General features: G+C 42.2%; 1 long non-coding RNA gene across 2 annotated transcripts in view; it reads right to left on the bottom strand.

Moving 5' to 3' along the window:
* The window catches only part of LOC118238895, a 49,084-nt gene extending 37,575 nt beyond the window's left edge, over positions 1-11,509 (bottom strand). The window contains exons 1-2 of one of the 2 annotated variants that reach the window (XR_004770728.1): positions 11,453-11,497; positions 6,161-6,219 (exon numbers count right to left, since the gene is read on the bottom strand). This is a non-coding gene — a long non-coding RNA (uncharacterized LOC118238895). Of the gene's footprint in view, positions 1-6,160; positions 6,220-11,452 lie in introns of both variants that reach the window. The other variant, XR_004770727.1, reaches the window with a different exon arrangement.
* Positions 11,510-11,783: the final 274 nt, after the last annotated feature.

The raw sequence follows: 11,783 nt of genomic DNA on the forward strand, positions 1-11,783 counted from the left end.
ATCCCTCACCTTCAAAGAACCCTTCAAACTGTTAGTTAAACTACCTGTTTATCCTTGGTCCACTGCTCATGAAGTTATCTATATTTTATGTTAATCTGACAGGATATAGTGGGACCAGCCACCCCCTTGCCATTGCTTCTATTTCATCCATCTCACTTTCATCACAAATTGAACAGTCCCTCCTTTGCCCCAATGCCTCTTTCTCTGAGCTGGTTTCAACACAGACCCTAAGGATGTTGTTCTATTCAAAGTACAATGCACTCTCAATTAAGTCAGGACTGTGCTCTAAGAGTTTATCAGGAGCTTGGAATTCCTAAAGCTTAATACTTCCCCCAGAGAAATCATGCTGGCTCTGTCTTGACTTCTAATCTAATTCACAAAGACTGCTGAAGGCGCACTGTTCCTGGAAACTTCCCAAGGGCCAAGAGCCTGTCTAATTCATCGTAAAAATTCAGCTTCATGGAGATAGGACTCAAGCATCATCCAACTCATCCACCACATTGTAACTCTAAGGCATTTTCTTCCCCCTTCTAACAAACTGCCTGCCCTTCAGCAACCATTACCTCATCCTACACCACTCCAACCCTAGGCAACCATTTATCTATTTTCGGTCTCTATGGAGTTACTATTCTGGACATCTTCTGAAATAGATCAGTGCACTTTGTGACCTCATGTGAATGGATTCTTTCATTTAGCATACTTGTATACTTATTTTGTTTTGAGGGGGGGCACACACATGCCACAGAGCACTGTCAAGGTAAAAGAACAGTTTGTCAGAGTTGGTTCTCTCTCTCTACCCAGTGGGTTCTGGGGATCAAACTCAGGTCTTCAGGCTTGGCAACAGGGGCCTATCTCATAGAGATTGAACTATCTCACCACCCAGAATAATTATTTTTGTTTGTTTTCTTTTTTTTCTAGTTTCTTTCATCCATGGTGTATCACATATCTTCAGCAAAGCTGAACACTGTCTAAGGACATTTCAGTCAAGATGCTACATATAAATCAGTGGTCCCAGAAGATTACAATACGATTGAAAAACCCCTGCCAACTATTGCGTTGTTATAGTGGGACAACATGTTTCTGGTAATTTTGTGATAATACTGGTGTACATAGAACTACTGTGCTACCAGTTGTGTGCAAGTACAGAACATGCAATTAACAACCATACAATAATGTTTGGTAGTGATGATTAAGTGTCCATGCTCCTGTTCATAAACAGGAGCTTCTTGTGTTATGCTTTTGTCATTGTTCTAGAGTGTACTCTGCACATCTGAAAAACCACGGGGCCTCCTGTAGTATCTCAGTACTTATCCCTAGCATAGGTATGGACTTTGGGAGCCCATTCCACATAGAGGGATACTCCCTGAGCCAAGACACACGGTGGGGGGGGGCGGGAGGGGGTAGGCCCTATCCCAAAGGATATGACAGACTCTGAAGACCCCCTATGGAAGGCATCACCCTCCCTGGGGAGCAGAAAGCGTATATAATAGATAGAGTTTTAGTTGGGGGGTTGGCAGGGGAGGAGAGGGAGAGGGAACTGGGATTGATATGTAAAACAACCTTGCTTCTAATTCAAATAAAAAAATGAAACAAAAGAAAAATGTTTGGTGTAAAGTAATATGCCCTGCTATGCCAGCATAAGCCTTATACAGCTCATGATTGCTGAATCTCTTGATTACATAAAGAGGCCAGGACACAACTTCACCTGTACCATGTAGGTTTGTTAAGTACACTCTGTGATGTTTAGGTAGTGATAAGATTACTCAACGTTTCAGTGTTCAGAACACATCCCCACTGGCAAGCCAAACACGACTGTGCTTCATTTCTTTTCATTGCCAAATACTATCCGTGTCTATGTTGTTTAGTCATTCACCTACTGGTAGACATTCACAGAGTTTTTGCTTTTTAGCTACATAAGCCATCCTGTTCTGAACGTTAGTATGTACGTGTGTGTGTGTGTGTGTGTGTGTGTGTGTGTGTGTGTGTGTGTGTGTAAGCATAAATTTTCATTTTTCTAAGAGTGGACTTACCAGGTGATGTACCAATACTGTATTCAGTTTTTTGAGTATGTGCCAAGCGGTTTTCCAAAATAATTGTATCATTTTGTATTCTTGGTGAATTTGTCTTTGTGGTCTTTGAATGTGACTTCTTCCTATTTTCCAGCCTCCACTGTTTCCTGTATGAAGTTGACTTTCAGTGTTTAAAGAGCCCTGCTTTTGGGGTTCTCTCTCATTTCTTTGACATTTGACTAGGATGAGGCTGAGTATAGGTCTTTGTGCATTTACATGTCTTGGTGTCCACTGATCTCCTGGAGGTGTAGATTAATGCTTCGCATCAAATTATGGTAATCTTACCCATTATTTCTTCCAGTGTCTCCCATCCCTTCCTCTCCATCCTTCTGTTGTTCCCATTTCCTGTATGTTGGTGTGTCTAATGGTTCCACATATGGACTAGTTATTTTTTTCTTTTTATCTCACAGCACATTTAATCTCCATCAATCAATCTGTCAGTTCATTAATTCTTTCTTTTGCCAGCTCATTTCTGCTATGGAACCTCCCTCTGGAAGTATTCATTTTGGTTCTTACCGTTTTCAGCGGCAGATTTTCTCCTTGTTTCTTTGGAAAACAAATTGGCTCTTTACTGAGATTATATGTTTGGTGAGATTTTCATCATGCTTTCACCTTCTCCGTTAGCAGGTTACCCTGCAGACTTGGATCATCAAAGCAGCTACTTTGAGATTTTCATCTGTTAAGTGCAACATCTAGGCCTTCCCCAAGCAAGTTTGGGGTGCCTGCTTCTCATTGTTTTCCTTATGTGAAGGTCACATGTCTTTGCTTCTCTGAATGTCTCATAGTCATTTCTTAGAAAGTGGATACATTTGCTAGCTCTGGCCATAGTCTCCCAGGGATGGTTGTTTCCTTGGCCATTGGTCTGTCTAGCAGCTAGGCTGAAGCAACTCTGAAGGCTATTTTATCTGCTGTGTGCAGCCTTTAATATTGCTGCTTGGGTTTTTCCCCCCCTCCTTCATTTTGTCTCTTAGCCAAGTGAAACTAGCTAGCCAAATGCTGTATGTTCCATAACCCTTGGCCATATGATATGGAAGTTATTACCACAGTTCAGAGGGCCTAACTACTTTTCTTCCACATGCAACCAAGAAGCCATTGTTCGGTGGGTGCCTCTGATTTCCCCTATGAGGGTGTAACCTTAGACATGCACATGGTTTTCCAAGCTATGAGGGATGAGCAACTACGTCTGAGTCTGGCTTTCTAGAATTATTCTTGATTTGGAAGAGCTGATTGTTCGGTCAGCCCTTGATAAGAAGTTGGGGTTAATCCCCTTGTGCCATCAAGTTTCCACTCCACATTGCTGAATCTATGAGTGCCAAGGAACATTTTAAACCTGCTCATATCCTGCGCTGCCTGCTCCTAGTGGGTAAAACTTCACAGTGTTTCTGACCCCTCAGGGTCACAGCTCATGAGCTTTTACTAGTGTTGGTGGCTGTTCAGGAAGCTCCTGACCTACCTATATAGACTAGGATTTCTGCAGGCTGAGGCTTTGGATTTGGTGAGAAATGCACTCTGCCTCTCCAGGGGAGAAACCGTAGCTTCAGACTGGGGAGAAGCTACACTTCATCAGCTTTGTAGTACCACATAGCCTGACTCAAACGCCACAGACCCTTACATTACTATTGAGGTGTTATATGTTTTCTAGAATGGATGCTTCACCTTTGCTGTATGGCATATAGCAGTGGTTCTCAGCCTTCCTAATGCTGCGACCCTTTAATATAGTTCTTCATGTTGTGGTGACCCCCAACCATAAAATTATTTCATTGCTACTTCATAATTGTAATTTTGCTAGTGTTGTGAATCATAATGGAAGTATCTGATATGAGACCCCCCAAAGGGGTCGAGACTCACAAGTTGAGAAACACTGCTTGTACACTTTCTGGATACTTTTAAGTAATGCATATATTAAATAATGTTGTGTAGTTCAGTTGTTCTTTTTCTTTGGTGAATCTTTACCAACATTTTTGTGCCATCATTCCAAAGTTGCTGCCATTAATTCATCTTTATAAACAGACCGTAGTATCTCTTCCCATAATATAGGAGTTAGAGGCTAAGCCTCCTGTCTAACCTGCCTAGATTCAAGCCCCTCTCTTCTTGCCACTCACTGTCTATGCTGTTGTGCATGAGTTACTAAACGACTAGTAGCTACCTCACTTGTTACTGGATTGCTATGAAAAACAGTCTACGTTGAAGCTTAGAATTAGGCTTTGCAGTCATGGCCGTCTTGGAAACATCTGCATGGCTACAGATCACCACCAGGGGGCACCCAGCCCCGTGAGTAATGTTGAAGGACTCAAGGGTTTCTAAGCCATCCCAAAAGCCACATTAGTAGAAGTGTCTTTCCAGACAACAGAAGGTGGACATTGAAATCATTTCCTATCAACATTTCACACAAAAAAATAGATGATCATGATCCTTCCCCAAGTCACTGGGCAATGCTCTCAAAATGGAAAGTTAGCATATGAAAATGTTGTAAGGGGGACTCTCTTTTAACTTTGTGAGTTTCCATGTACAAAGGTACCGAACTGGACAGAGGCAACAATTCCCTTAAGGAGCAATAACATACACTATGTTGGTGTTCACTCACTGGGGGGCAGGCTGTGTACTGACAATTCTAAACAGCCTAACACCTTGGCCTGGCTCTTTCATTCTGACTGAAGTGGGTCCCCAGAGGGTAAGGCTTTGACCTATGGCCAAAAGATGATTAAAGAAAGACAACAAGATATTCTGGAGCAGAGAGAGGTAAACTTAATGAAGGAAGCACTTCACATGATTTACTTAGAGTGGGATACAAGAAGGAAGGCTGGCCAAGCTGCAGAGTGGGTGCTCCTGGAAAGGTTGCTATAGACTGATGCAAACACCGTTAAAGCAGACCCTCATAATATATGTGAATTTTAAGAACCCATAATAGTTAAGAGAAATGAACATGGAACTTTTGTTCTGGCTGAAACAATAATAGAAAACCCAAGTCTCAACTTACTATGCCTCCCTCTTACCTTCTAACATACCAGAAGGTTGTGGCTTTTAAAAACTGAATCGAATGTTGGAAAGATTCTTGGGTACCTACCTGTGTGATACAATTTTAAAACACAATTCAGTGACCCAAATAGACAAATGACAGATGAGGACCCGGGTAAAGGATGGTTGTGGGGAAGAAGATGGAGCAGGTTGTGACGGAATGCCTGTATCCCAGCTGGCGGCACAGGTGCGCTTGTTCAGTCATAGCCATGTCCTATACTCTTTATCTCTTTCTTTAGCACTGCCTTCCTTTGTATCCTGCCCAATTCCTGGGACTCGCACAGCCTTGGCGTTTGAGCTAATCTGTGGAATTAATCTTGCTTCTTGTCATTGATTCTGATTCACAGCTGCCTCTCACTCTCCAAGGACAATCTTGCCTAACCCTGCTCTTTATGTGAGATCACTAGCTAGCATGGGCCCAGAAGGCTACTCATTCTACAAGGATATTCTAGCTTCTGACAGTGAAGAGAAGTCGATGAAAAGCACCTACCTGCTGCCCATTCTTAGAGTCAGAACAAAGGATGGAAGCAATGAAAGTTTGGAGCGTTATTGGTAAGCTAATATTAAATGATATTTTATGGGTTGGATACATTGCTAACACACACACACACACACACACACACACACACACACACACACACACACACACAAACTTATAAACACACATACATATATGTTCCCTCGCACATGGATGCACTTGCCTAACAATAGCTAACTTAGAAGTAGTAGAGTGTAACTCAAATTCACATTGGACTTCAAACCTCTTACACTTGGTATTTTGTAGATTCTAGAACTCTTTGCCTGCTTGGCAAGCTACCCATAGTTAATCCCACTCCGAAAATCCCACCCTATTTCCCATAATTAGTCAGAAGGCATCCACTAATGTGAACACAGGAAGGCGCTTGCACTGTATGTAGCATCCCTGTAGATTCTCATCACATGATCTCAGATTACAGACCCCACTTTATTTAGTGAAGTTCAATAAACCCTCATCGGATGATAGCACTATCTAGCAGAGACTGACTACAAGAAAAGCACACAGACATTGAACATTTCAAGTCACCTTTATAACCTACCTCATTACAGCTGCATAGCATCTCATACAGCAGGCGTGACAGGTATGGTCTTCTCTTTCCTAGAGATGAGAAACTCAAGTATAGTTTGACTGCCTCATATTAAACAAACCTTACCCATCATCCAGGTCCAGTGCAGCTAACCCCATACCCTCAGCTCTCTCTAAAGAAATTACTGCTGGGCTATGGCTATACAGTTGTCAGCACCCTGTTCTGTTTCTATCAGTACCATCCACAGTTTTCCTGGCTGGTCATGACAGAAACAGTGATTTTATGAACTGTGGGGTTTGGGTGGTGGTAGTTGTTTTGGGTTTCTTTTTTTACAAACATAAACAGAAGCCAATCCTTAATCTCTCCCACCATTAATAATCTATTGAGCACTCGGAAATAAATACTTTAGGAGAGAATCGACAGGTTGTCCTTGACTTACAGATGACTTACAGTCAGAGAGGGGTAAGATCCCCACAGGCAGCCCCTGAGAGGGCATGGTACCAGGATGTGAAGATGAAGGAAAAGATCATGCCCACGAACACGGAATGAATGCTGAGGAAAGGGACAAACAGTGGTATGCAGACATCAGCCAAAATAAATCATTTTCCTTTTAAATCATTTTGTGAGGCAGGATGGATGCATGACTCAGTAGTGGAGGACTAGTCTAGCATGGACAGGGCCCTAAAGTCACTCCCCAGTATGCCAAAGAAAGGACATCATTGAAGTATTGCATTTAGGTATTTTGTTACAACAGTGAGAAAAGTAACTAATATAGTAGCTCATGTCATCCTCCTGCCTCGTCCACCTCAATGCTGTGATTACAGGCATGCACCTCTGCATCCAGCTTGGGGTTTGTCTTTTTAAATTTGCCAAATTCCAGATGTTTGTCACCACATGCTCTACCACTGAGCCACACCGTTAGTCCTCCTTTCCTAACTCTTTACATTTGCTTTTCGCCACTTTCCTTTTAGATATGGCATTATCCACATATATTAGCATGCTCTCTGCTTGCCTTTTTTTCCTCACAGGTCTCTGACGATCCCTTGATTAGGTTTTCTCTTTTACCCAGACTTCATAAGCACAATTGACCCACTCTCCAGATCCCCTCTGCAGCAAGCTCCTCGAGCCATCACAGTTATTGTGTGCCTTTCAACTCGAGGACTTCTGTCTGGCTCTTTCCTTACAACTTCTGGCTCTGTGTTGACGGTCTCCATCCAGCTAGGCTTGTTCTCACGATTCCCCTGCATCCTTTGCACATGGTTTTAGTTCTTTGAGCATAGCCATAATGGCTGGTTTGAAGTCTGAGCTTCCTCATGGGCAATGGGCAATTTCCATGGAACACTTCCTTCTCTGAACACAGGCTGTATTCTTCATGCCTAACAAGTTTTGTTGTTATCTGGATCATTTACACGGTACAATATGACACCCATGGAAGTCAGATATGATCTCCTCCTGAGAGTTTATGATTGCATTGTTGTTTGCTTATATAGTGGTGCTTCTGAATTAATTCTGGCTGGGCAGTGGTGGCACATGCTTTTAATCCCAGCGCTTGGGAGGCAAAGGCAGGTGGATCTCAGTGAGTTTGAGGCCATCCTAGTCCATAAAGCAAGTTCCAGGACAGCTGGGACTGCTACACAGAGAAACCCTGCCTTGAAAAAACAAAACAAAGAAACATTAACAAAACAAAAAACCCAAATCTGAGAATTCTCCACCCAGTCAGTAGGTGGTCAGCTAAGTACTGAGTAGAGATGATCTTAAATGCATTATACTGTTTATCAAGGACCTCTCTGTGAGCTTTTTGATGAGTCTTCTCTACTCTGGCAGAGCATTTACAACTCTGCCTCCATAGCACTCCCTGCTAATGTGGAGCACCGCTGTCAACCTAAGGTAAGAAGTAGGGATATTCTCAGGTCTGCGCTGGGCACAGCTTTGCACACATGTGTGGCCTTCTGGATCTCTCTAAAGCTGCTGTAACTTTCCAACATCTCCTGGGAGCATCTCAGGCTGGAGTTTTTTCTTTTAAGTCTTCTTGGTCCCAAATGTGCCCACAACTGATCTATGGTAGAGAACAACAGATCAGGGGTGCCAGGCCCAGTGGACGTAACACAATCTATAACACACATCCATAATACAATTCCTGCCTCTTAGGATCTGGGAGCATGGAGGAAAAGAGGACAGAAAGATTATAAGAGCTAGAGGAACAGAAAGTCTACTGTGAGACTGTGTCTCCTAAAAATGAGAGAGAAGCTACACCCATGACACCTCAACAGTATGGCTTCCTAAAAAAGACCTGAATGATAGCAATACCAGTAGATGTGCTAATGTGCAAAGGGGGAAATCTTGCATAGTCCCATCCCTAGACAAACTGCAAGCAACTAAAGACTTAGTTGCTCCCAGGGATGATCTTGAATGGCTGCCCAATTCCAGATTGTCAGCCCTGAAATCATATACATAGAAGCAAAACTAAATGGACTCATCAGGTTTCATTTACATATTTATACATAAAAACATACATATACACACATCTATGTATATGCATAATATATACATATAAAATCAATAACAAAAGAAAATAAGGCCATGATTTTTAGATGGAGCAAGGGGCATAAATAGAAAGGGTTGGACAGAGGAAGGGAAAGAATGATATAATTATATCTTAATTTTAAAACTAAATAATATATTTATAGAAAAATAAAAAACCTACAAAACTTTGTTGAAATCCTGTTTCATACTGGTCAACAGTGTCAAGAAAATCATCAAGAAAACAAGCAGCTGGGCAGTGGTGGCACACACCTTCAATCCCAGCACTCAGGAGGCAGAGGCGGGCTCATCTCTATGAGTTTGAGAACAGCCTGGTCTACAAAGCCAGTTCCAGGACAGTCAGGACTACACAGAGAAATCCTATCTCAAAAAACCCAAAACAACAGCAACAACAACACTCCAAAAACAAACAACAACAAATGTTGGAGAGGATGTATGGAAAGATGAACCCTCGTGCACTGTTAGTGGAAATATAAACTGTTGCAGTCATTATGGAAATGTGACTAGAGGTTCATCTAAAAACTAAAAGTAGGATTAACATATGAACCACTCCTGTGTAAATACCCCAGTCAACATACTCCAGAGATGCTTGCATAGCCATGTTTGTTGCTATACTATTCACAATAGTTAAGATATAGAACCAGCCTAGATGGCCACCCATGGATGAATGGATAAAGAAAATGTGGCCTATATACATAGTAGGGTTTCATTAAGCCATAAAGAAGAATAAAATTACACCAAGGATTTGGAGGTCATGATATTAAGTAAAATAATCCAGACTCAAACAAATACTGTGTGTTTTCTCCCATTCATGAAATCTAGATTTAAGTAAATATGACATGACCACACACACACACACACACACACACACACACACACACACACACACACACGACATAAAATTAAAAGAAAACTGTGAGGAAGAGAGGAATTAAGAGGGGGAAAGGCATAGGAACAAGAGCAAATAATGGGAAAAAGAAAGACAAAAATGTTTTCTTTCAGATACAAAATCTAGATTTAGCAATATGCATACATACACATATCTCTATTTACTTCTATCTATCTATCTATCTATCTATCTATCTAATTATCTATCATCTATTTAACATAGAAACAGAAGGGATATTGCTACTTAGGGAAAGGAAGAAGACCAATCAATGAGAGTGAGGAGGAGAGAAGGGTAAGGTAGTGGAAGGGTGAACATGAGCAAAAAATGAAACGTGTGTGTATGAGAATATCATGATGAGATCCATTTTACACACTAAAATTAGTGCTAGTTTTTATTTGAAAGACAAGCTCTGCAAGTGGAGATCTTCAGGGAGTTCCCGACAGCCATATAGCAACAGTTCTCTGTGTTAGGTTTTGGGTGGTCTGTAGCACAAATAGTGAAAACCCAGAGACAGATATTGAGTTTCAAGTTGAAGATCAGAAAGGCAAAGCAGCCCACCAGCTCTTACCTCTGCCAAGGCTGAAGCGGAGATCCTGTCTTCCCTGTGACTGTAAACTGAATCTCACATGAGAGCCTTTGCTTCTTCCTTATATACCTCCCTAGTGTTGGCATTAAAGGTGTGAGCTGTTACTCTTTTAGACTGATTCAATCTCATGTAACCCTGGGTGGTCTTGAACTCAGAGAGATCCATCTGCCTCTGTCTGCTGAGTCCTGGGATTAAAGGTGTGTGCCACCACTGCCCAACTTCTATGGCTAATTAGTGTGGTTGGCTTTGCATATGAGCACCAGGCAAACTTTATTAAATCATGAACAATATAACACCACAGTGATACTCCAAACATGCTCTGCTCTCCCTGGGCTGCTAGGATGCTAATTTCTCAAAGCCACCAAAATTGTGAGGCCATTGGGTTCCATGGCTGCTGTGATGCTGGGAAAGGGATAATGGGGTGAGGTAGATGTCCCAGTTACTTTTTCTGTTACTTTGATTAAACACCCTGACAGAATCTTACTGAAGACAAGCAGTGTTTATTCTGACTCTCAGTTCAAAGATACAACCTGTCGTGGTGGAGAAACTCCAGCAGCAGGAGCTTGTAGCAGCTGGTCACACCACATCATCACACCCATAGCCAAGAAGCAGACAGCCATGGATACATGCTCCCTGATGCTCAGCTCTGTAGCAGGCTTTCTTGGACTGCCAACCCCCAAATCATGACATGGAGACTTATTATTAATTGTGAATGCTTGACTTTAGCTTAGGCTTATTTCTAGCTATTTTTAACTTAAATTAGCCCATTTCTATTAATCTATGTGTTGCCGAATGGCTCATTTACCTCATCTATGTACTGTCTATCCTGCTTTCCTGCTTCTTCCACGTCTTCCTGGATGACCCCTGGCTGGCTGGCCCCTGGCTGGCTGGCTGGCTAGCTACCTTTTTCTCTCTGCCAACAGTCCTGCCTATCCCTCCTCTGACTAGCTGTTGGTCATTCAGCATTTTATTAAACTAATCAGGTGCCTTACGCAGACAAGATAAAACAGCAACACATCTTAACCTAGTCAAACAAATTCAGCGTAAACAAATACAACACATCTTTACATAGTGAAACAAATATTCTATTCCACAACACAACTCTCTTTCTCTGCTCACACAGTCCAGGATCCCAGACAGGAAACCATGCCACCTGAAGTAAGTAGGTCTTTCCACCTTACTTAACTCAACCAAAATAATCCCTAACAGGAATGCCTAGAGGCTGTGAAGAGTAGCCACGACCACAGCAACTCTTACAAAGGAAAACATTAAATTGAGACTAACTTACAGTTCAGAGGTTTAGTCCATTAGCATTATAGTGGGAAGCATGACGGCACACAGGCAGACATGGTGCTGGAGAGGTAGCTGAGAGTTCTACATAAGGATCTGCAGGCAGCAGGAAATGAATGCCGCTAGACCTGGCTTGAGCTTCTGAGACCTCAGAACCCACCCCCTAGTGCCTAATGACGTACTTCCTCTTACAAAGACACACCCACTCCAACAAGGCCACACCTCCTAATAGTGCTACTCCCTGTGAGCCTATGGGAGTCATTTTTATTCAAACCCCCATAAGGCCCATCTCCCAGGTGATTCTAGATCCTGTCAAATTGACTGATAAT

This window comes from Cricetulus griseus, chromosome 7, assembly GCF_003668045.3.
Source record: "Cricetulus griseus strain 17A/GY chromosome 7, alternate assembly CriGri-PICRH-1.0, whole genome shotgun sequence".
NCBI lineage: Eukaryota > Metazoa > Chordata > Mammalia > Rodentia > Cricetidae > Cricetulus > Cricetulus griseus.